General features: G+C 44.9%; 1 pseudogene; it reads left to right on the top strand.

Moving 5' to 3' along the window:
- Positions 1-26,229, top strand: part of LOC147660931 (CTTNBP2 N-terminal-like protein) — an 81,488-nt pseudogene that overhangs the window by 5,794 nt on the left and 49,465 nt on the right.

Genomic DNA, 26,229 nt, shown 5'->3' with positions numbered 1-26,229 from the left:
TGATAAAAACAGGTACAACAGGGGAACAAACGGCCGCCCAGCAGGACGTTTCACACTCACCCGAAAGGAGGCACCGGTCCAGTACCCCACGACGAAGTTGCCAGGAAATGAAATCCGCAGAAAAAACAAACAGGATGTGGATGGGCGGGTCACATGCTTATATGCCTTAGGGTGTGGCCTGGAGGGAAGGGATGGGTTTTTAGTTGCTTGGGAGTTTCTGGTGGGAGGAGCTATGCTCATTGGTTAGGACTGGGACGGGGAGGGCTGACGAGGAGGTAATGGCCTTAAAGCCCACACGCTGCTTTGCATTAATTGTTGTCATTTGTGTTATTACCTTATATGTTGCCTTCAGCGCAAACCCATATTTGTGAGGCCGATCAATAATGCATTAACTCTCCCTTCAGAAGACAGCAACTCTCCGGCTGTTAAGTGTGGCTATTGGTCGCACGGCCTCCTCATCTCTCAGAATCACTTACTGTATCCATAAGAAGAAAAGGTCCTGCTAAGAACATTTAAGATAGAGACACCAATCCCATTAGTAACAGTCCTTCCGAACTGTTTGTGGACCGCTGCACACCCAGGCTCAAGGCGCTGTATGTGAATGATAGCCTCCCGCCCCTCCTAGTGAGGGTTTAAAGTCCTTCTGACCTGTTTGTGGACCGCTGCGCACCCAGGCTCAAGGCGCTGTATGTGAAGGATAGCCTCCCGCCCCTCCCGCCCCTCCTAGTGAGGGTTTAAAGTCCTTCTGACCTGTTTGTGGACCGCTGCACACCCAGGCTCAAGGCGCTGTATGTGAATGATAGCCTCCCGCCCCTCCTAGTGAGGGTTTAAAGTCCTTCTGACCTGTTTGTGGACCGCTGCGCACCCAGGCTCAAGGCGCTGTATGTGAAGGATAGCCTCCCGCCCCTCCCAGTGAGGGTTTAAAGTCCTTCTGACCTGTTTGTGGACCGCTGCACACCCAGGCTCAAGGCGCTGTATGTGAATGATAGACTCCCGCCCCTCCTAGTGAGGGTTTAAAGTCCTTCTGACCTGTTTGTGGACCGCTGCGCACCCAGGCTCAAGGCGCTGTATGTGAAGGATAGCCTCCCGCCCCTCCTAGTGAGGGTTTAAAGTCCTTCCGACCTGTTTGTGGACCGCTGCGCACCCAGGCTCAAGGCCGCCCCTTCTAGTGAGTGTTTGCTGTCCTTCTCTCGACTTCCTCTCTGTCTGCATGGAAGCGCTTCCGGAAGGAAGGCGCGCTGGGACCTCCCTTTTCTTTTGTGTGTATGCCTACACAGCAGAGAGAACGGTAGGCAAACGGATAAAATGTCCTTTGGAGTCCGTGACAAGATCGCAATTGGAGCGGAGCGTTGGCGCTTTCGCATCCGTCTGACTTTGCCACTCATTGCACAGAGAAAGCACACACAGTAGCTTTGTTTTTCAGATGTAATCTAAACTGACCCATTAAATGGAAGGCTCGATACAAAAATACAAATAACATTTAAAGTGTTCCTTCGGGCTGATTTCCCTGCTCGAGCATGTTCATCGTCTCTCCAACACAGACCTTATTAATGACACTATTCACTTTTTGGCTAGTGAGCTTTATAAAGTGTTTTCAGAATCGTCTTCCTTCCCATCTGTGGTCATGGTACGGATGCAAACGCCACTGGCCATAAAGCGAAGGCCATTCAAGACAATAGGGTTTCAGAATTGCATCTTATTTCTCCCGATCACTAGGAGCAGCCAAGTGATAAAAAAAATCCGAGTTTGACCGTTGATGTGCTCATTTTACCGAACGGAAAGAAATCTGAGTTACCGAGTAGCTGTGCTCCCCTGTTCACTGGGCCTTGCATGGAGGTGTGGTTCGTTGCTTAAGTGCCTTTTATTTATTTATTTTTGTTCTTCCATAGCGCAGGAATCGACCCGGAGGGTATCTCCGCGCTTATGGTCTTCCAAGATGCCAGATCAGAAACATAATCATAGGGAGCCTAAGGTCTTATATGGCTGCAAACAGATGAGTTTTTAGAGCTTTCTTAAAGGCCTGTATGTTAGTAATTTGTCTTAGAACAAGGGGCAGATTGTTCCACAGGGTGGGGCCCTTACAGGACAGGGCACGGCCCCCTTGTCTTGTCTTCTTGATCCGAGGGACTTGTAACAATAATAGGTTACTGGAACGCAATGAACGAGTAGGAATATACAGCTGAAATAGTTCAGCCAGATAATTAGGGCCAAGTCCCTGAAGGCATCTATGGATTATACAGGACACTTTGAACTCGATTCGCTGGCGAATGGGCAACCAGTGGAGTTTATACAAAACAGGGCGTGAAGAGGACCTAGGAGGGGCGTCCAGAATTAATCTGGCCGCAGTATTCTGGACCACCTGCAGACGACTCAGTTGCTCCTCGTTGGCAGAGAGCAATAGTCCGTTGCAGTAGTCCAATCTACTGATGACCAGTGTCTGGACCAGTGTTTTCCTGTAGCAGTCGTCCAGGAGCGTGAACACACGTCTCAGAAGCCCAATGGTCCTGAAACAGGTTCCCGCCACCAGACTCACATGTTCCTTTAGTAATAGCGCCTGATCTAGCCGCACCCCCAGATTTTTCACTGTCTGCTTAGGGAGAGGAGCAGATCCTAAATCCGGGGGCCACCACTCAGGTGACCACAAGAGAGGGGCTTCTCCAAAAAGCACGACCTCCGTCTTGCTTACTTTGCATTGCAAGCAATTGGAGGCCATCCAATCGGATACTGCTCTCATACCGGTGGCAAATGCCTGTTTAATTGCCGGTGTCAGGGTATGGAAGGGGAACAAAAGCTGAGTATCGTCAGCATACGATATTGGAGTGAACCCATATTCTCTCACAATATCCGCCAAGGGGGCCACAGTGTTCCTGACAGAAACTTGGCTGACACCAGACTCCGAGCCAGATATTGTAGCAGCCCTGCCCTCAGGCTTCCAAATTACCCGCCTAGATCGGGTTGAAGGGAGAGGAGGAGTCCTAGCTATTATATGTAAAGAGCAGTATTGTTGTCGTACTACCCCTGAATCTATCCCGGACTGCGAGAGTCTTGCTTTCAGTATTGATTTCTCTCCTAACAACTGTTTCTCCGGCGTCGTAGCCTATCGCCCTCCGGGCCCGCCAAAACAATTTCATAAGTCACTCCCAGCCATTCTAGCTGAACAGGTCACTACTAGCTCTAGTTTTACATTGCTAGGTGACCTCAATTTACATCTTGATTCCCTTTGCGATCATATAGCTATGGAACTGACGGACGATCTAGCGGCCCTTCTATTAGATCAACGGGATGTTGTACCCACACATATCAAAGGGCACCTTTTAGACCCAATCTTCAGCAATTGCACTGAACTAGTGGTCGGTCAATCCATTTGTCTACCCTGGTCAGACCACTCTCTCATCCCTTTTACATGGACAACGTGCAAATCACTTCCCCCTGTTCCCCTGATCAGGAACTCAAGAAATTGGGCCAGATTACCAGTCGACCTCTGGCTCCATAACCTGACGCACACCTGTCCATCGCGCAATGAAGACCCAAGTATAGCTAATCAAGAATACGAGGATTGGATATCCACATCTCTTGAAGCTACCCTTCCTATCCGTAAAGTTACATCAAAACGTGTGCATAAAACTGCCCCCTGGTTCTCAAAATCCCTCAGAGATAAAAAAACGCCTCTGCAGGAGATTAGAGAGAAGATGGCGTCTGGATTACGCACCTGATGCTAAAAACCAATATAGAGAAGCAATTAACTCTTACAAAAGTGATGTGAAATCCTCCCAGTCCGCTTATTTTTCAGGAAAGATCATGGAAGCTAAATCCAAACCCAGGGAAATCTTCCATATAGTAAAAACTCTTACTAAAATCTCTACTTCTCCTAAGTTTACGGCCAAAACTACAGCTCCCTGTAATGATCTGGCAGAATTTTTTCACCAGAAGGTAAATTGAATCTTTTCCTCCTTCCCGGTCGCAGTAGCTAACCCTAGCACAATGGGTCAGGGGAATCGGGAGGCGACGTCCTTTCGACCTCCAGCGATATTGGACCACTTACCTTTGTTAGATTCCGAATCCTTGGACCAATTAGCTCTCCAAGTAAAATCAGGATCACCATGCGATCCAGCCCCACCAGAAATAATGCTGTTGGCCAGACAAGTTGTGCTTCCCACCATTATGAATCTCTTAAACTCCTCCATCACCTCCTGCACTGTCTCGCCTGCATGGAAGAAGGCCATGGTCCGGGCTCTGCTGAAAAAATCTAACCTCGATCCTGAGGATCACGGCAGCTATCGTCCCATCTCTCTGCTCCCATGGGTGAGCAAAATTCTCGAGAAACATGTCAACATCCACTTAATGGATTTTCTCGAGAATAATCAGCTACTAGATGCCATCCAAACAGGCTTCCGACCTAAGCACTGAACAGAAACCGCCCTGATAGCAGTTACTGAGGAAACCCGAAAGATCCTGGATCAAGGGGGATCAGTGGCAGTGGTCCTCCTTGACCTCAGTGCTACCTTCGATACGGTCAGCCACGCCACCTTGCTGAACCGTCTATCCGATGTAGGAATAACAGGCGGGGCACTGCAGTGGCTCGAATCATTCTTGAGCTCTCGCTCTTTTCAGATCTTTGATGGAGATGCTGTCTCAACAAGCAGACCTTTGAACTGCGAACTCCCGCAGGGCTCCTCCTTAAGCCCTGCGCTTTTCAACATCTATATGAGACCACTAGCTGAGGTTGTTCGTCCGTTTGGCATTAAAATCATCTCATATGCGGATGACACTCAGCTAGTGTTTTCTTTGGCGCAGGAGGATGGCCAATCAGCCCCATCGGGACTATTGAATTGCTTGGAGGCAGTTAAGGGATGGATGACATCATCCTCCCTTAAACTTAACGGGGATTAAACAGAGCTGATGCTCCTGGGACCCACATCTCCGGAATATTTTAACTCTCTCTGGCCCCCCTGCCTAGGCAGCCCCCCACCCTCCAAGGACACCATAAAGAGCCTAGGAGTCTGGTTGGATAAGGCTCTTTCCTTCAACATTCAGGCCACTAAACTGTCTGCAACCTGTTTTGGCCTTCTTCGGATGTTGAGGAAAGTTCTTCCTCTCCTGCCTACGGAGGCCAAACAGGTAGCCGTCCAGGGCCTTATTCAATCCCGGCTGGACTGCAATAATGCCCTATATCTCGGCGCTCCGGATTACACATTACAAAAGCTGCAGATTGTGCAGAACTGCAGCGCTCAAACTCTGCTCCAGCTGCCTCGTAGACAATCAGCTAAACCGGGGCTGATCAAGCTACACTGGCTACCTGAACGACAGGCGATGTGCATCTCTCACCAGTCCTTTTGGGGCACAGGTCCAGCAATTGGCCGCCAACTTATAACCCAGTACCACCCCACCAGAAAATCTTAGATCAAGCCAGTCCTTTCTGGCCGTAGTTCCCAGAATAAAGAGAGTTAGAGCTGGTGGTAGGATGTTCTCCTTTAATGCTGCCAAACATTGAAATTCCCTTCCCCTCAAACTCAGATCCAACCCTAATCTCCTTTTGTTCCGGAAACAGTTAAAACTCTCCTGTTCCATGTCCACCATTAATTTTTCCTAGCCAACCCTCTTTTGTTCAGTAACATACCTTCTACCAGCGCTTGGACGCCCTTGGGCAGCAATCGCGCTTTACAAATACCCATTTCATTTCATTTCATTGATTTTCATTTCATTTCATAAACGTTGAAAAGTGTAGGGCTTAGGCATGAGCCCTGTGGAACCCCCTTAGTGAGCTCCTTAAAGATTGATTGGTGTCATTTTTGGCGTCCATTTCTAGGGGAACAAGGTGAACAAGGGGAACAAGGTGACGCTATTTGGCTTATACAAATAAAGTGTGACCGTTAAGTAGTGGTACAGTAGAGTCATTCAGTAATACAGCAGTTGAGTGGTGTTACGTAATATGTTCACCTATATCGTATAAATGTATCGTTTGGCGACTAACGGTGGTCTGGGCACCCTCTCTAAGCACCAAGAGACCTGCTGGTGATTATGCGCTATATAAATAACAGTTAACATAACATAACATAACATAAACCTTTCATATATTTATGTGCAGTTTCTTTAATTGTTGTTATCCAAAGAACTTTGAGCAAAGTGCATTGCATCTTAACCTTTGAGATAGTTTCCCTTTCTTGGTATGGCTGCGACCGCTATTACTTTCTTGCATTCATTATGTGATCAGCACACAGAGAAGCAAAAGGAAGTATTTCCTCAGCCATTGTATGTGTCATTCACATGTTAATCAGCCCACATTCAGCAGCCCTTGTTTGATTGACATTTAAAGGGTGGCCTGTGTACCAGTTATATAAGTTGACCCAAAAAGTGCCAGCTCTGTAATGCATGCTCCGTGAAACGCCCATTTGGTCTGGGAGCAAGTCTGCAGTGAGAGAAGTAAGTGTAGGGATAGGAGTGACTGTCAAAGCAGAATCAGCCTCAAGAATCCAACAACTGTTTCCTTTGATTGGAGTGCCATGCCTCTGCATCCCACTGAGATGGCTTCTGCTTGTTACATACATTGCGACGCCATTTGCACCCTCCAGAACCTTCAGCTGGTAACCATGTTCCCCGGAGTAACGATTTTCTGTCCCTGGCGCAAGTCCCAGTGCTGGAAGGGAGCCAGACTACAGTGGACGGTTGGTCTGGACATTTTCAGTGATAGAAAAACATCAGGCACTCTACCCTTTCCTGCAGTACTGCCTGCGAAGTGCACATAGTATGCTGAAGGTGTCTGCTTGGCAGGCACTTGCCTCCCAGTGGTCTACACTCTCTGCATGCTCTCTCACCAAAGATGAAGAATCCTGTGTGTAAAGAGGCTGTTGAGTGCCGACCAAGAGTATAGTGTGAGTGACAGGAGGAAGCATATAGCACACAGTACGTGCAGTACATTCAGTATGGCATACTATGCCCCATGATGGGCTCCTCGCTCGCACACTAGGTATGACAGGGTCTTCATAGAAGTGGCATTGTAATAAGAAGGGGTGGTTGAACTGACGTCCACCTTTTATTCACTTTGCTTGTTTATCCCTAGTGGACATCCTTTCACACATACTAGAGAACCAGGCTTGTCGTGCTCTTCTTCACTTCACCCACTCTCTCCCGGCTCATCCTGTATTCAGCTTCCTCGTGCACTTCAGTCAATCAAGAAACGGACACAAGCATTTTCTTCATGTGCCTCTTATTTTCTGCAATATATCTTTTTCTGAGTCATTTTTTAATTAGCAGCATAATTGATGACTTGCGTTTACTCCAAGTGTTATCTTGGCATTGCTTACCCCTTGAGGACCTGAGGTGAGTCTCTCACACTTGCCTGGTTTTGTTGAGGATCTTATTTTCCCGTGAAGATCAATGAAATTGCTGCTATTTATTTTTTATCTGAACCACTCAACATCAAACAATTTCCTAAGGGCAACTACTCCCAAGAAATTGATTTTCATTCACAAGACTTACATCAGGTTTTTCACCCGTGTCTTCATTCTTCCGGCCATGTGGACACGTACTATAGGCCGTGACCAGAACATTTATTTTCAAGCACAAATGCAAGTAAGACCGCTATAGACAGAAGGACGCTTGTTGTCCGCGTACTACGGATGCTTTCATCACTTCTGTTCTTTTCTACTAACTATAACACCGTACAGGCTTCTTCTCTAATATGCAATATAATACAGAAATGATCATTTCCACTTATTATGATAAAACTATTGGACATGCTTGAAGAAACTCTTCCTAGAGGAATTTTCGGTCTGGCTTGCTAGCTGACTTGCCTTGCCTGATCAACAGAAAACGGGCTCCGAGTACAACTAAGGGATGGGCTTATCTTGGTTCCCCACCATAGATTCCAAGGGTCATGGCTATAATCCTAATAAGTATATTATGAAATGCTACGATAAAGGAAGAAGTCATGACGTATTTACTGTGAAAAGCATATATTTACACTAACCTATTTAAGGGTGGATTGTTATTTCTCTGTTGAAATGCCTACTGAAAAGAACTTTATTGCATGGAATCTCACAGATTACTGTAGTAGGCAGATGTTTTTTGCGCTGGATACCCCCTATGACTATCCATAGATATAGATTTGCACTGTGAGAATTCTTTTGTTAGAATTCTTGTTAAAAAGATAGAAAGGAGGCAGAATTTTGCTTAGCCAACTGTAATTTAGTAGACCGTAGCACTGTGCCTGATGGGCAGGTTATCCCCAACACAGTAGGCCTGAAGGTGCTGATTTTGATGTCGAGGGGTTGTCTCAACCCTTGTCATCCAGGCCAGAACCCTCATCCTCCTCAGAGACCTTCACTTCCACCTAGAAGATCGCACTGAGCTCTACAGCCCTTCTAGAAAACCTCACAAAGCTTGGCCTCGCGCAGCATGCTACCAAACCCACCCTCACCGCCAGACACCTTTTGGACCAGATTTTCTCCTCAATAAGCAACATCACAATCGGCAAGCCCACAACTTCCACCACAGGATCCACCATCTGGAGCTGGAAAAGCATCTAAAAAAAGTAGTGGGCTTCTACCCTCTCCGAGCATCGGCTCGAGCACACCAGTGACTTGCTGAAATTCAAAAACTTTCGCTGGATCACCGCAAGCGCCGACACCTTGGCTTCCCTCAAGAGCAACCCAAAGGCACAAGTCCAACCCCAGGTCATCTGCTACACAGAGGAACTCAGGCTGATGAAATGCCACTGCAAGCAACTGCAAAACTGATGGAGAACAGGTCAAGACGCTGCAGATAAATACATCTTCAAATCAGCCCTGAGACCATTGCTTTATTTATAAAGTAAGTGCCAGGGCCCTGACCAAGAGGCCACTGCAGCTCGCACCACCATTTGCCCCTGACCTCACTGCCAATGGCGGTACCAGAACAACTACTAACCATCTCTCTCACATGCAAGTGCAGTAGTTTCAGGTCCCCAAAGCTAAAGAATGGTTGGGGAGGCAGGTATTAGTAATTTTATGTATATTGTATTCATTAACCACGGTGGCTCTGTTCCTGTCTAAATTAGGTGAGCAGCGCCACCATGTGGGAGACTGTCATAAGTGTTGTATTGACAATTAAGTGCTGGTGCCAAGCACTGGAAACCAATTAAGTGACGGTGCTGAACCCCAGAAACCACAAGCTGAAATTAAGCACTGCCTAAGACACTACCACAAACAAATATGGAACAACAAGTGCGCAGCTCTTGCAGATCGCATCGACACCAGCACTAAATGCATCAAGGAAATGATCGCCATCATCAGATTTCACTACGCCTCCTCCAGCAACACACCCACTCCCCCCACAAGACCTTTGCAACAAACTCTTGGGATTCTTCAGTAACAAAATCCCCTTCATATACAGCAACTTCGACCCTCAACCAGTCTCCATTATCATTGCAACTCCTCTTCGCATCACAGCCGATGAATGAACCCTAGCCTTGTGGCTTGCCGTCACCACTGTCAACATTTCTGCCACCTCTTCAGTCCTCCATGTCACTCTTGCCTCTACCACAGCTTCACCAAAGGAATCCTACCAATCAGTGAAGCACTAACATCCATCCTCAATTTTCCATCAACTCAGCCACATACCTGGACACCTAGAAATAATGCAGATGTCATGCCTCTGCTCAAGAAACCATCCGCTTATCCAGCAAGACATTCCAACTACAACTACAGACCCAACTGCAACATGCCATATACAACAAATGTCTTAATGAAACTAATAAACCGATGCCTCACTGAGCACCTCAGCAACCATCAGCTCCGTGATGCCACGTGGTCCGGATTCATGCCCAACTACAGTACAGAAACGGCACTCATTGCCCCCACAGACGACATCCACGTGATCCTTAGCAATAAAAGACATAACTGCTCTCATTCTCCTGGCCCCTCTGCAGCATTTCACAGGGTCTCACGTACATCCTCATAAGGTGCCTGCACGCAAAGGCTTCCAAGGACCACTCTCCTCCGGATCTGCTCCTTCTTAGGCACCTTACTCCTCGGAAGCCTGCAAACTCCTCTGCTGAGTTCCTCAAGGTTCATTGCTCAGCCCCACCCTCTCCAACGCATACATGATCCTTCTGGTCAATGTCATCTGCCCACACAAAATCAACATAATCTTTTGAGGACAAGACCCCAAACACAAGACCAAAGTCGCTAACCGGATGAAAGCCATCTGTCTCTAGTTCAACACGGACAAGACAGAAGTAGTGATCTTCGACAAGAACACCTCCCATGGTACTGTAACTCGTGATCGGCCCAACTCGGATCCACACCAAGAACCTATGCCTGAATCCTTGGAATAGTCATGCACGGCAAACTGAACATGACTGTACAAGTCAACTCTGTCACTGCATCCTACTACTACACCCTGAAGATGATGCGAAAGATCTTCAAATGGCTCCCATGCAACACAAGTAAAACTGTCACTCATGCCCTAGTCACCAGCAAGTTGGACTATGAGAACACCCTCTCCGCCCATATAAGCAATTAACTCACAAAGACTTTAGACCATCCAGACGTCGGCAGCCAGACTCATCCTTAACCTCCCACACAGTCCGCACATTACATTACAGCACACCTCAGGGAGCTACACTGGCTTCCAATATGCCAATGCGTTCAAGTCAAACTCCTCACACACACATTCAAGGCACTTCACAACTCCGATCCTGTCTGTGGCTTTTGATACCTTCAACAATAAAATACTGTTGGATTGTATTGCTGCAGCTGGTCTTGGAGGCTCTGCCCTGGGTTCATTCAGATCCTTCTTGGAGGCCCGTAAGCAATCGGTGTGGCTCTCACCGTACAAGTCCAACACTGTAAATATGCTTTGTGGAGTCCTGCAAGGTTCCTCTCTCTTCCCAATCCTTTTAAATGTGTACATACGTCCACGCATGTCCAGTCTCTGTCAGATGGAGATCAAGATATACAATTATGCTGATGATATGCAGCTAATTTTCACCATAGTAGAGTCAACAAAATCAGATAAATTTGTTAGAAATGCTATGTTCATCAAAAACTGGATGAACAGAAACCAGTTAGAACTGAATTCCCCAAAAACTGAAATCATCATACCTAAAAACAAACTTCTGCATTGGTCTCCTGCACACTGGCATCTGGAGTTGGGCGCAGCACCTCTCCCTAATCCAGTGATTAAGAGTTTGGGCATACAAATTGATTCGGACCTCTCTGTGCGCTCCGAGATTAGCTCCGTTACCTCTGCCTGCTTTGTCCAACTTCGAAAATTGCGCAAGATCAGAATATTCTTCAGCAGAGAGGCCAGTATCCAAATAATTATTGCTTTGATTCTTTCTAAAGTTGATGACAGAAATGCAATGTATCTTGGTCTCCTGCAAAACCAGAAGCATCGTCTGCAGATGATTCAGAATCAAGCAGCCAGAATCATTTATCAAAAAGACAGACAATGCCATAATAACCCGCTGGTGAAAGAACTCCACTGGCTGCTGGTTGAGCAGAGATCCCTGTTTGAAACAGGATGCATCCTTTTTAAAGCTAGTCATGGATTCGGTCCCAGATTCATTTTTTCGAGAATCATCAAATAATTCCCTAAGTGCACTTTAAGATCCACGCATATGCATCTTCTGGTAATACTGAGATTCAGACGCAGACGCACTGGAGGGTCCCGGTTCTCTATTCTGGGCCCGAAATTGTGAAACTCTCTGCCTACCACTTTGAGACTTGAAGAAGACTATATGCGGTTCAGAAAACTGCTTAAGACCTGGCTCTTCAATCTAGCACATAATTAGACTGCTTTTGGTTCGACTTCTCCTACTCAAATCATAGCGGCAAGAGACCTGCTGGTGTACATGCGCTCTAGAAGTTCTCAATTAACATAACATAACAGGTCCCACCTACTTGCACAGTTGATTCTTCTTCCAATCATCCTGACACCTCCACTCCGCAAGACTCCTACTTGCAACCATTCCTCACATACACAGAACCATATCCGGAGGACCAACATTCTCTTACATTGCTCCTAAAGCCGCCTCCCCTTTAGAACCACCTCCTCTATTTGAATTCCACAAGAAGCCGAAGACCTGGATTTTCAATTAACCATTCTAACGTAGGTAGGGCTAGATACACAAACCTGCTCAGCGCCAGGGTACCCTTGTGTCTGATAGTGCACCTTACAAATACACACAACATAACGTCTTAGATATCGTGAAAAACATGAGTTAAAAGCCATAGCTTTTGTGTGTGGATTGTTATTGGACTGTGTGAAACCTGTAAACAGGTATATTGTTGCATGGAGCCTCTCAGAATTCCTTAGTTAGGGCTTTGGTGCTGGTGACCCTCTCATTAGATTCTGTTAGGTAGAATGTTGTGTTGTCAGAGGAATATAATATTAACATTTTTATTTTTAGCAACACATTTGCTACATATTTGTTATTTTTTTACGGTATACCTGATGGCTGCCTTATGGTAAAGTTTCTGTATAAGCCAATAGGTTACTGTGACAGTCAATGATGAAGTTAATAGACTTGGTTGTTTGCTGTGAAAGATTGTGATGACGGCAGAAAGCCGGCCCTATGGAGTGTGAAAAAGATGTTGAAGTCTATATGCATTTAAGAGCAGATTGCTTTAATCCGTTTTAAAATGTGCAGATGTCTGATGTCACTCAGCATAATTTAGACTGCATGAATTTACCCTGCTGTTGCCCTTCAATTACATTTAATGCAATAACTTCCTTTGTATCATGAGTCTAAACATTAAAATGTTTTCAGTAAATTAATTATTAATTATACTGTAGTATTTATTTTCAGGCCTGAATATTAATACACACCCTACCCAATTCCTATTGAACCCTTAAATCTATCCCCTAATAAAAATTTAAAGAAATAATGTCCCCATTACGATGGCAGTCGGACAAGCGTCCGATCACCGTTGTTGCGGGATGGACACCAGGCGACCAGTAGTTAGCGGCACCATACTCCCTATTACGATCCGACCTCCGTTAAGGCGGTCGGAAACATGCCTTTTCCAATTGAGGCTTCTGCTGCGGCCTGGAAAAGGGCCGCAGCACAAGATGCAATTCAAAAAGGGATGTTTTTAAATGTCCATGCACCATGTGGTGCCTGCCACACTGTGCATTGATGTTTGGGGGGCCCCAGATGTGCCCTCCAGGTCACATTCCGGTGGCTGACAGGGGCCTTGCTTGGGGTTCCCAAAATCACTTTCCATCTGCCTTTACATGGGACCACCATATAAAGGCTGAGGGAAAGGGATATTTTAATTGCTCCATTATAGGGATTAGTAATCTGACCCCCATCAGGACGGCGATCTTTGGTCCTGTCGGAGGCGGCGGTCTTACCCTCTACTTTTGCGGTCTGACTGGGTGCATTGTAATGTAGTCGTCGGATCGATGTCCTAGAAGGAGGCTGACCGCCATCGACAGGTCCCCCTGCGATTGTAATGAGGGCCTTAGTCTTAAAGTGTTAAAAGTGTGTGTGTGTTTTTTTGTTGTAAATCAATATTTATTGTTTTTAATCTATTAACCCCTTCGGTGCTGCCGTCGGCCCACGGCTGTCCCATGTGACGGTGGGCATGTGCGGACGACGGCCGGGGGCCGTCCGACCCTCGCCCACAGCAGCAGAATTTGCGCCGCGGTCAACGGGTTATTTTTTGGGGTGGGGTAAACCCCGCCCCCCCCCCTTTTAAATTATTAAAATGTGTTACTCATTTTATGTGTTACATTTTTAAAGGGCAACCCTTTTGTAATATAATTTTAATTTTTTTTATTGAATATTAATTATAATACTTAAATATTAATTTCAATCAAAGCTTATTTAAAAACTACCTGTCCTTTACCACTCTAACCTTATTGTCCCATTACTTAAAATTGAAATAATTAACTGTACTCGCCCATATTACCAATACTTACCCTTGAGTAATACCATAAGTAAATGCATGTGGGAGAAAGGCAGCGCAGAGTAACTTATGCGGAGTAAAGTTAACCAACCCTAGAGACAGGCATTTTGTTACATAAAGTCTCACAGATTACTGAAGTAGACAAGATATTTGGTGTTGGTTCCCCTCTAACAAACCATTGGTTTAGAAGATTTGTACTGTGAGAATCCTTGTTACACCCCATTACGAGATCGTATTTTTCATTGCCAACTGTTATTTTGTATACTTCTGTAATGTTATCACAGAATGTCTGATGACCCCTTATAGAAAAGTTTATACTTAGTACAGTAGCCAAAGTACCATTATAGAGTGCTGTTGTCCATAGTGATGGAGTGAGGATTGTAAAATTACACTCTCATGAAATTAAGTACCTCCATACTAATGTATTAACTGCATGGACTAACCAACCTTGAACACACACATGGGGCAAAGGAATTTTACCTAATATATTAAACCATGATGGCATGAGCACGTATTAACTGTTTACGCTGTGCAAAATCGTACTAGTGCATGTTTATGCTATGTTGTACATTGCACATTTTGCAGGTTGCGCAAGAATAACAGAAAAGCTGCTTTAAATTAATAGCTTTGGCTAGGTAATAACTAATACAGGTAATAGTATGGTGGGAGGTAAACATAAAGGGTTTTCTTTCATGAATTAATATTCTTTTGTGTCTATTTACTTTAGTACTGGATAGGGCCTTGTAGTGACCATATTTTTGACTCTATTTCTGAGTGATGGTGACTTTAAGCTTGCTACCATCCTGAATCCTTATTCTTGCCTTGTGTTGGTCCTTTTCAGGCCTTTTTCCAGATCTAGAAGCATAAACTAGAGGATAGCTGCTTTATATGATGATAGATCCCTTATTCTTGACTCTAATCCATCTATTGCCTATTGGCTTTGACATAATTATGTGTCCTTTCATCATCCTACCTATAGTAGAGGGTGGATCCGGTAGTCCTGACTTTATATTACATATTGGTATGGTTTGTGTAGGTATTCTGATAGAGTTAAGTCCTTTTCGGGCCTACAAGGCCCAGAACTAGAGAGACTCCATTTTGCTTTCTGTCCCCGCAGACTGAGATGCTTGCAGGGTAAAGGTGATGTTTTAGTTATGAGGTGTTGTTCGCCCTTTGCAAACTGGAGAGAACCGGCCAGAGCTGAATCTAATCAAGAAGTGTCCCTAGGCTCAAGTCTCCAGACGAAACAAGCAGCTGGTCACTGTGGGGGGGTCTGGAGCAAGGAGCCTGGTACATGGATCCGGTGGGAGGAGGCTACTGGCTGGAACTTTCCATGAGGAGAGAGCATTCCATATTAGCGAAGTGCAGAGGAGGAGGAGTGTCAGTTTGTCAGTCAGTTTGTCAGTGAGACAGTTGGAGCCGGGGAGAGAAGAAGTTAGTCGATGCTTGGAACAGAGAGAAGTCAGTGAGTGAGTTGGAAACAGAGAGGAGAAGTCAGAAGCAGTTGTGAGCAGATGGTGGTTTGAACAGAGAGAAGTGAGATGATGTTTGGAACTGAAGGAAGCAGTCAGAAGCAGTTACTTATCAGGAGGAGTTGTGATCAGCTGGAGTCTGAAGTGATGCCTTTTGGAAGAGACTGGAGTTATATCGTGGATTAGTCTGTGGGAGCAGCTGGAGTGAATTGGACATTGGAGCTGGGATAATCAGACAGAGTGAAGAAGCTAGTGGAGCGAACGGTTATCAGAGCGGCAGAAACTATTAGACTGAAGCTGGAAGGTGGAGAGAGTTCGTGGGAGAGAGGTATCCAGTGCAGAGTGATCAGCGCAGATGTGTGTCCAAGAGTGCAGGGGAGAATCTGAGACGAGCTAAGGCACAGACAAGAGAGGAAACCAGATGACAGCTAGAGCAAGACTTCATACTAATCAGGTGATATCTGTCCTGTCATATTAGTTTGCTTTATATTTAAACATTAACCTTGTCCCTACTGTATTGCTAATCCTTTTTCTTTCAGCGGTGTGCAGTATAATCCATTCCCTCTTTAGCTATTTACAGTCCCTGTCAATTACATGTGGATGTGTTATAGTATAAAGCTTTACAGAGACCCCGCAGATCTGTGTATGTGTCTATTCCCCTTTTACTTTTTAGGCTATGTGTTATAGTGCAGTATTATATTGTTTTTGTTAATAAAGGAACCCCAGTTCTTAGTGAACGATTGTGTACCTCTTGTTTTTGTACAGTAAAGGTAACCTTGTCTTCTAGTCAGGTACTATCATATGAACAGATGCTACCCCTGATCAGGTAAATGGTAACTGAATAATGAGGGAGAGAGGAGCCTTGAAATAGAGAATAAGTTGTACACCGTGTAATTCGGCCATTCCATAATATTGTAGTATTGTACCTTTAGTGGATAGTGAGAGAAACTTCCCAACAGAGAGAGAGAGAGCTGAAGGTATTCATAGGAAAGTGATCGTCGTGGTAAGGCGGCGTTAATGAGAACACCAGGGGGGACACTGGTGTGGATACCCACAAGATTGTGGCTTGTGTATGTATGAAATAGTGAGAGCACCAGGGGGGACACTGGTGTGGATACCCACAAGATTGTGGCTTGTGTATGTATGAAATATTGAGAGCACCAGGGGGGACACTGGTGTGGGTACCCACAAGATTGTGGCTTGTGAGAGCACTGGTTGCAGTCAGTGTGTAATGGCAAGTAATCACAACTGCCCCAGGGTAGATTAGTCTGGGCCTATGTGGTCGCAAGACTATATTGTATGAGTGTGGTGTAGGGCATGGACGTCCTTAGTAAACAGTGAGTATTCCTAGTAATCTCCATAGATTTAGTGGTGTTTTTGATGATATGAGCTTGTATATTGCTAGTTCCCCATCCTCAGGTAGGTACCCAGGTGCCTGGATAGATGGGTCCTGAGGAGGGAGGTGGTTACGTTTCGGCTGGGTTGGTGGTGTCTTGGTGAGCTGATCCTATCTGGTCCGAAAATCCGGTTGTTACAGGCCTGCATGAAAATGGCCTCTTGTCCGGGCCTGCATGTGGTTGTCTTTGTACGAAGTACGCATATGTGGAGAGCTCTGCCTGCTCATGAACTTCTGAGTGTACCAGTTGATGTAATCCATGTGAAGGCCAAGTTGACCTGTGTCCAATTGTTTATGTGCCAAGATGCAACAGCGACTGTGGGAACTGCTATCGCTATGTACAATTTGATTGTGAAGCAGATGTCCTAATATTAAAATGTTGCAGAATGTATAACAATTAATATTAGTAGTATATGAATGTATTTATCCTTGATACTTTTTGTTAAAACTGGTATGGGATGGATTTGCGAAGAGAACCTGATGAGGAGACTCTAACATGAATCGTGTCAACCAATCACAGCCCGAGTTTTTACTGATATTGCAACATTGTAAGATAGTGAGCTAGGAATTAGGGTATAATTGATATCCCGAATTGTGGGTGTGTCAGTCAGATCATCGAGAGCATCGAGAGAGAGATATCGAGACACAGAGATCAAGGGAAAACGGACCAGCACCAAGTCAGAGAACGTGCCGGGAGTGCTGGGGAGGAGACTGCGTCCGAGGAAAACTAGATCAAAGGTAGATAGACTGGGAGATTATTTTTTGTTTTCCAGGTTATTTACAAGACTTACATTGCACCTGTCCTGTTAACTTTGTCCCCAGAGCCTATCTCTGGGGACCTCTGCCACAACCTCGGCCATGGAAGTGGTTTCCTGATTGTTTGGTGGGTAACATCCTCCTTGAATGTTTAAATGCTGCAATATATTTTGCTGTACCTTCTTTCCCCTACCCCTATGTACTCTTTGATGTAAAGGCAAATGATTAATTTTGATTACATTGCTTGATAAATTGTTCTCTTATAAATGGTCTTGTGTGTGTACTGGTAATCTGATATGAACATTTAATTTAATGAGATAAAACTGTTAACCAGATAAACAACTCTGTGGTTTTTTAAATAAAGTATTACACTGTTTAGTTAATCATTGTCACCATCAACTCGTCAACTAAAGTTCCATCGAGCAGAAGAAGACAGTTGAAATTAAGAATAGTTAGGAATATAAAAAATGTGATTTATGTGAAGTATAGTGCTGTATATATACAGAAACTGACAAAATGAACCCCCCCCTAATCCAGCGCTCGTCTTCAGGGATCATATATGGGTTATGTGAGATGGGCCCCGTTGGTTGGTAAGTGATTTATATGTGGCACGATTTCATGGTCCCTGGCTTATGAAGTAGGGGTTGCGCTGGATCAATAGTGACCAATCATTTAGTTTCAAATGTGGTAGCCATGTTGGAACTTTAAAACGATAGACCATGTACATACAGTACCATTGACAGCGGTACACCCGCTGACGTTTAGTTTGGTTATTGCAATTATATGCCAATTCTGCAACAGAGTTTTCTTTTTCTACTCATATTCTTTTAATTTATCTTGCATATAATGAGTTTTTGTATATTTTGCTGTGGTTGTGTTATGAGGTCAATGAGTTTGAGTGGATTAGTAAATGCATGAATGCAAAGATGAGTGACAGAGTGCATGTACCATAACTTATTGAGTGCCTAAATCCATTAATGACACAAAAATAACTTTATTCATAAAACAGTCCTATTTGACTTTGCAAATGCTTCTCATTTGTTGAAGTTCAGTAGCTGTTTTGCAGCTGTTTGGCTTTGTTCCTGCGCCTGTACTCTGGTGTCTAACAGGACTTAATGCTGATGAATGATACCTTTTTTAGGGCTCGTCCCATTAATCGCGCAAGTGATAATAGGACGAGAGTATAGAGGCTCATCAGAGCTCTGAAGCCATCGCCGGATTTCATTGAGTGCACGAAGATTTCATTGAGTGCTCGTGCATGCGCTTGCCCGATCCTCCTGCCTGCCTCCTGCCTTTGAAGTGAAGCTTAGCTTCACTTCAAAGGGATCCGCTCCCCCGCCCCCTGCTTCACACTTTTCACGGCCGCCAGGCCATGTCTCGCATCTCTCCTCCCTCCTTCCCCACAGCAATGCCACAAGCTTTTTATTATTTTGCCTTTTCCACTTAACTCGGAGGTGGCCAGCGGGATTTTGATAACTAAGCCTTCCCTTGTACATATTTTGCTCATTCAGCTTATGGTGTTAAGTCAGTGGCAAGGTGAGGTGTTGGAATGCAGATAAACCTTTCTTTATAAGGCTCTCTTTTACTTCCTCGGAAGTGTGGGTTGTAAACATCAGGCTGAATCACCGGCCTGGCCCAGCTTGAGGCAGCATAACGGAGCGCTTGATCCCAGCGTGTCCTGTTCACAGGGAAAGGCTGAGCGTGTCTGAGTTGTTTCTACACATTTTTATTACATGTAAGATCCGTCCACCGTTTGATGAAAATAATCTGTAAACTACTTGTACAAACGCGCCGGGAGGGGTGGAGGGGGGGTGGGGCGGCCCTGATGCAAGGATATGTGTACGGAAATCGTCCACAGGCCTTCAGAATGGATCCTTGTGGAGCGGGCTGTAACTTTTAATGTTCATCCGTCGTTTAACACGAACTGCATGCAGTGGACGTGGTCTATTGGGAACAGTGTTCCAACGATTTTGTAATTTTATTAAAATAGTTCCCATACCTCCTTGTCAAAGAATAACCATTTTTTTTGCATGGTCGATGACGACCTGTATTTGCCTCCATTTGAAAGGCAAGTATGGGGTCTCCAGCACTGTGAAGATTGCTTCATTTGGAGATTTGTTTTTCTTTTAGGATATGCTTTTTGTTTGAGATGCTGATACCTCTAGAGCAGGGGTTTCCAAACCGGTCCTGGAGGGCCGGATCCATGCCAGTTTTTTTGGGTATCACCGTTGAGATACATGTAGTTATTTTAAAAATCTGGCATGGATCCGGCCCTCCAGGACCGGTTTGGAGACCCCTGTTCTAGAGGAAGGGACAACAATATAGTTACAGACTATTTTGTTCTTTTTAATTATGTGCCTGAACCTGTCCACACACTCAATGGCCTCGCTCCCATTCTTGGTTGTGCCTTCGGCTCCCCTGATTGCACTAGTTTTTCTTGCCTTCTGCCCCCTGATTGTACTCGTTTTTTCTTGTCTTGCCTTCTGCTCCCCTGATTGTACTAGTTTTTTCTTGCCTTCGGCTCCCCCACTCCATCCATCCATCCCCCCACTCCATCCATCCATCCCCCCACTCCATCCATCCATCCATCCTCCCACTCCATCCTCCCCCACTCCATCCATCCATCCCACTCCATCCATCCACCCCACTCCATCCATCCACCCCCCCTCCATCCATCCATCCATCCCACTCCATCCATCCATCCCCCCACTCCATCCATCCATCCATCCCCCCACTCCATCCATCCATCCATACCCCACTCTATCCATCCATCCCCCCACTCCATCCCCCCATCCATCCCCACACTCCATCCATCCATCCCTCCCCACACTCCATCCATCCATCCCTCCCCACACTCCATCCCTCCCCCGCCCCACACTCCATCCCTCCCCTACCCCACACTCCATCCCTCCCCCGCCCCACACTCCATCCCTCCCCCGCCCCACACTCCATCCCTCCCCTCGCCCACACTCCATCCCTCGCCCACACTCCATCCCTCGCCCACACTCCATCCCTCGCCCTCTTGCCCTGCCTCTATCTCTCACCCTGCCTCTATCTCTCGCCCTCCCTCTATCTATCGCCCCCACTATCCATTGCATCACCACAACATCACTTTGCGCTACCACAGCATCACTGAACGCCACAGCATCACTCGTCGCCGCCACAACATCATTCAGAGCCACCACAGCATCAATCTGTGCAACCATTCAACAACAACTGATTCAAATATGTTCTCTCAATGTTTCAAACTTTATTACAAATGTCACAAAAAATGTTAATATTTCACTTCTGTTCTTGTATTTTCATCACAATAAAATACACTAAACATAATCTTCAGAAAAGTTATTTGCAAAAGTTTAAGCTATTGCCATTATAAATTACAATAACTTTTATTTAAGTATTAAATATTGAAAAAAATACAACCCATTGTCATTTTTAATATTAATACATCTAAGTCATGTAAATACAACACATATTGCATTACAAATGCTATAGGTTTCACGTTTGCAAAAGTAAACACTATTGGCATTGTAAATGACAAAGTTATTAATTTCGCTATTTTCATAACAAAAACATAAATAAAAAATGTGTCATTTACAATACTAATACCTCTAACTTTACTAATGCGAGCCCTATTGCATTGTAAATGCTTGTTCTAAATGTTGTCTTTAATAGCGTTTGACAATAAATCTACTTTTAATTAATAAAAAGAATTATTGTATTCCAATTTGTTATTACTCATTAATTGCGTCATGTCCCCCGGTGAAAAATAACTAAAGCATTAAAAATGTCTTTTTTTTTTTTAGGCCCAGCACAAAGACTCTTTTCTAGAAGAAGGCTATGGAAAATACACTATTCGTCACCCGTTACTGGCTCTGCAAAAAGATTATGAGACTTTGAAAGAGGAAAATCATGGTGAGCAAAAGCCCGTCTGTTCGAATCCCCTCTTAATTATTAAAGAAGTGATGCAACAATGTAAGAACATGCAGGAGAGAATGTTGTCGCATTATAGTGTAAGTATTGCATATATCTCTGTTGTGTTAGGGGTGCTATGTAACCAGTACCTGATATTTAACCGACATTGTTTATTGTATTTTCAATGTAAGCGATAAAAGAAAACACTTAAACAGTCCAAAGTTAGGCTGCTGAACATCTGACCGCATCAATGGTCGGTCACCACTATGTATTCATAGAACATCAAAAATAGGATCATCATGAAGCATGCAGGCATAGGGAGCATCTACCAAGACCCCCATGGTCAGCGTACAGAGTATACCCTGCAAAACAGGGGTATCGAGTTTGTTCATCGTCTATGGTAGTCTCATTATGCGCCAGAACTATTGTAGTAGTATAGTGTCCCATTCTGTGTGGGCCCATCCTCTTCCCTGCTGTATTTGCTGCACAGCAGTGTCTGTTGTCTCTGCTTTCATCCATTTCTTGACATCCACCAACCAAACTTTAACACTGTGGGCAAGTCTGCCCTTTTTTTACCATGGCTGTATTTCTTTTTTTATGGTTTAATAAGCTTTATTGAATTAATGTTAGTCACAAAACATAACCCATTAACCTAACAAGTTAGATATGAATTAACAGAGGGGATAAAGATAGCCACAAAACGGAGCAGGAAGCTGTTTACATTTTAAGGATAACAAAGGAAACCAGCATCTGCAATGCAATTGGCCTCGAGTCGCAGTTGTAAAAAGTTAGAGCTATTGGCGCTGTAAATGACAATGCCTTGTACGTATGTTTATGGAGTGAACGTATGTGGTATGGAGTTGAATTATGTGGGTTGGATTGAATTTATTAGTTGTGGAATTTTGTGGCGAGGAGTGGATTTGTGTAGTGGAATTATGTGGCTTGTGTGCAGTGGCATTATGTGGATAGTTATGATGTGGTATTGAATGTACGGGAATTGTTTGAAATAGGGATCTCTAGTTGGCAGCGGCTGGCGCCCTGATACAATTTGGGATCCTTCTTCCTTAGTCAAGGGGGCTACGCCCTTTGATAATCTCTGCTCACCCTGCGGTAACATAGCACGAGCAGACAGGCCTATCTCAGAGGCAGTGTGAAGCATTTATGACCATACACAATAACGCATGGAAGACGCTACAAACGGACACCACAAGCAGTTATAGAAGCAAAGTTAGCTTTATATAGACGGAACACAAGGCTTAAAATCTCTATAGGAGCAACAATGCACATAATTACAGATTCACTTCAAAAGTAATAAAGGCACTCCCATATCGGGTGGAACGAACTTAGTGCGAGGCCGGGGTCCACGCGACCCGGTGGTGCACAATGTACCTGAGATTTAAAGGGCGCATGCCACGCAGCCTCACAAGGAAGCCGCGGTGATGACAGGTGGACCTGCAGCAGGTACAGCTCCCAGCTGTAGCGGTCCGCGGCATGCACTCACGATAATCCTGGGATGGGGCTTAAATGCGGGCACCCAGTGGCACCTGCAGGTGGTAACAAGATTCTCGAAGTGGGGACTAGTGCGGGCATTCAGCGGCACAGCTCCTCAGCTGCAGTGGCCCACAATAGCGATAGTGATGATTCTCGTAGGACGGCAAATACGGGCACTCAGCAGCACAGCTCCTCAGCTGCCCACAATAGCGATAACAAGGTCTTTGGTAACACAGGCAAATGCGGGCTCTCAGCGGCAACAGCTCCTCAGCTGTAGCTGCCCACAATGGTGATGACTATGATTTTGGTAACACAAGCAAATGCGGGCTCTCAGCGGCAACAGCTCCTCAGCTGCCCACAATAGCGATAACAATGTCTTTGGTAACACAAGCAAATGCGGGTTCTCAGTGGCAACAGCTACTCAGCTGCGGCGGACCACAATAGCGATGCGATGACTTTCAGCCCGCAGTAGAACCAGAGGCTCTGGAATTCTCAACAGAGGCCTCACCTGCGAGTTGAATCCCCCTCAAATAGGAATCCAGACGGCTGATGGGTGAAGTGTAATGTCCCTGAGACTTCGGCAAGAGGCAAGCTCAAATCAGGCCCTTGGGTAGTTGCTTCAGCAAGATGAATGAAAGTTTCAAAGTCCTTTCCCTCTAGTTACAGGGACAGAGGTTCGTTTTGACATCCAGGCCATCAGACGCACGGTGGGAGGTGGAGCCATCATTCACATTGCCAGGCACAGCCCTGCTCAGATCAAAGGGTCACCCCTCCCCGTACTCCACTGCAGATCTCTCTATTCAGTCTGGGTCGGGCTCAGCCTGCCCTAACCCTCCAAAACCAGACCGCCAAATACACATAACAGCAGAGCACACTAGAAGGTTTAGGCAAAACCTAAAAGTGGTATTTTAAATCACATACTATAAAAATAATCGCCTCTAAAAGATGCACTTTACTGTTCGGAGCTCAGGCATACTAAATTCGACTTTCCTATCATGTTCCTTGCTTCAATTAGGATTATGCCAATTCAATTCATACAGTCAATTTACAATAGGGCGCATTCACGCTGTGGCACTGAATGGCAGCGGCACAGCGCCCAGAGCATCTAACATCAGCAAACACAGAGGAGACAAAAGCGAAAAATGGAAGGGAGACCCACGCCAATGGTGCCAGGTCTAACAGGAATTATATGGAGTGGGATTGAGTGTAATCGAGTGTAAATATGTAGATTGGTATGTTGTGGCGTGTAATGGAGTTTAATTATGTGATGTGCTGATAAGTTGTGGAGCTTGGTGTGGAATTGTGTGGTGTGGATTGGATGCATGTGTTGTGTAATTGTGTTGTTTTGAATTATGTGGTGTGTTGTCAAATTATGTGGTGTGGAATGGAAATGTGTGGAACTGAATTGTGTGGCTTGGAACTGGTGCGTGAATGAAATTAAGCTGATGGGAATTAGGTGGCATGGTGTGGAGTGTAATTTATATGGATTGTTGCTTGTGGCCTTGAGGTTTTATGTGGGGTGTATTTATGTGGCATTGAGTAGAGTGTAATTATGCGGCATTGATGAATGTGCATGTATGTATTTTATCATCATTTATAGAATAGACTTTAAAAACGGCTGCAGTGGGACTGTCAAAAGACTTTGATCTGAAAGGAAACTCACAAATCCCGGTTTATAAAGAAGCAGGCTCTCTTAGTGCTATGAGGCCATACCAATGGCAGCACACACTATAAGAGTACAAGCAACATAACTGTTATTACACAGGTAGTAGTCCGTGTCCACACATGAATCACCCCCAAAGAGACTGTGTATTCTTACTCGCACAAACTCCAGACAGTAAAACTGCGAGCACACTGACTTCTACAACCAACAAGGCAGTAACACTGTGAAATTAATAAATGAAATGGGTGCAGAGTACTTTTAAAAGTACTATACTCTCAATGTATCATCACATTCACAGCTAGTCACTTTCACTGCCTATCTACCAATAATTTCTGGCGACAGAGATGTACCATCATGTTAGGGGGCACAGTGTTTCCAGTAGAGGTTCTTCCTTAATAAATACATAAAAACGTATAGTATAAATACACAGAAACACTCATGGTGCACAGCAGTCACACAGAGCACAAATAAATTGAGATTTAGCCTGAACAAAGTGATAGAACCCACAGAGTACAGCAGGCACTTAGAAAGTACAACATCCTAACATAATAAAGACAGTGACACACAGAAAATGCACAACTGACACACAAGAAAATAATACTGAAAGAAACACTCATTAAGAAGATAATGAAACAGAAAGCGGACAGTGACAGCACTCAGACTGCACTCAACGACACACAAAGGATGCATAAATTGTCTCACACCAAGAACGCAAAAGTTGCAAATGCTCAGTCCAGACTGGAAACCGAGAAACTCAAAAGGAACAGTGACACACTGAATAGTGATTGTGAAACACACAGGGTAAAAATAGTAACACGCAGAGAATAAAGACAATGACACACAAATGGGAGCATACATTAAAACTAAATTTAATATAAGTAAAATACGAATATATGATTTTTCAACTATTACAAGTTCCACGCATGGCATTACCACGCGAATTTTACATCGCAAGTGGCTTTACCACGCTGGAATTTACAACAAAGGATTGTTCCACGGTAGAAACGTCTTACCTGCACGTCTTTCTCCAGCAGCCCCTTACTTCCATCTACCTTGGAAACAAACGTCAAAACACGTCTTCTAAAATAAAAAAAGGACTGTTTTTTTTACGTACACTGCACGTCTTTGGGGGAGGGTCATTCCTTTTACTTCATTAATACCACAGAGCGTTTTTTTTATTTATCTAACTCGCTCCTTAATTGTTGTTTTTTTTTGGGGGGGAGACCCCCCCAGCCCCCCCAGCCCCCCTCCCAACCCTCCCCCAGCCCCCCCAGCATGACTGGACGGAATACCACGTCTCCCCCCCAACCCACGCTGAACGTACTTTCGTGGTCAAGACGGTCGTTGAAGGCTCCCTCGTTGAAGAGACGTTTGCGGGGTAAGTGGATCGTTAAAAACGTCAAGCGTGGAAAAGACATCGTTGTAAATGATGTTTCCCGTAAAATACAGGGTGTATATAATGACATGCAAAACATCTTACATTTTGAAGAATAGCAAATCCGTAGTCTGCACAGTAATTACACATACACAAATAAACAATTATTGCAGGAAGCCTCAGTATGAATGCATATACTGCCAAAGACATGATGAAATTATCGAGATTTGGGTGACCAGAGGAATCCATGTCACCTTCACAACAGG

This window comes from Lissotriton vulgaris, unplaced genomic scaffold (assembly GCF_964263255.1).
Source record: "Lissotriton vulgaris unplaced genomic scaffold, aLisVul1.2 SCAFFOLD_792, whole genome shotgun sequence".
Lineage (NCBI taxonomy): Eukaryota > Metazoa > Chordata > Amphibia > Caudata > Salamandridae > Lissotriton > Lissotriton vulgaris.
The sequence above is the reverse complement of the archived record's forward strand: the minus strand, read 5'-3'. Positions and strand labels throughout refer to the sequence as shown.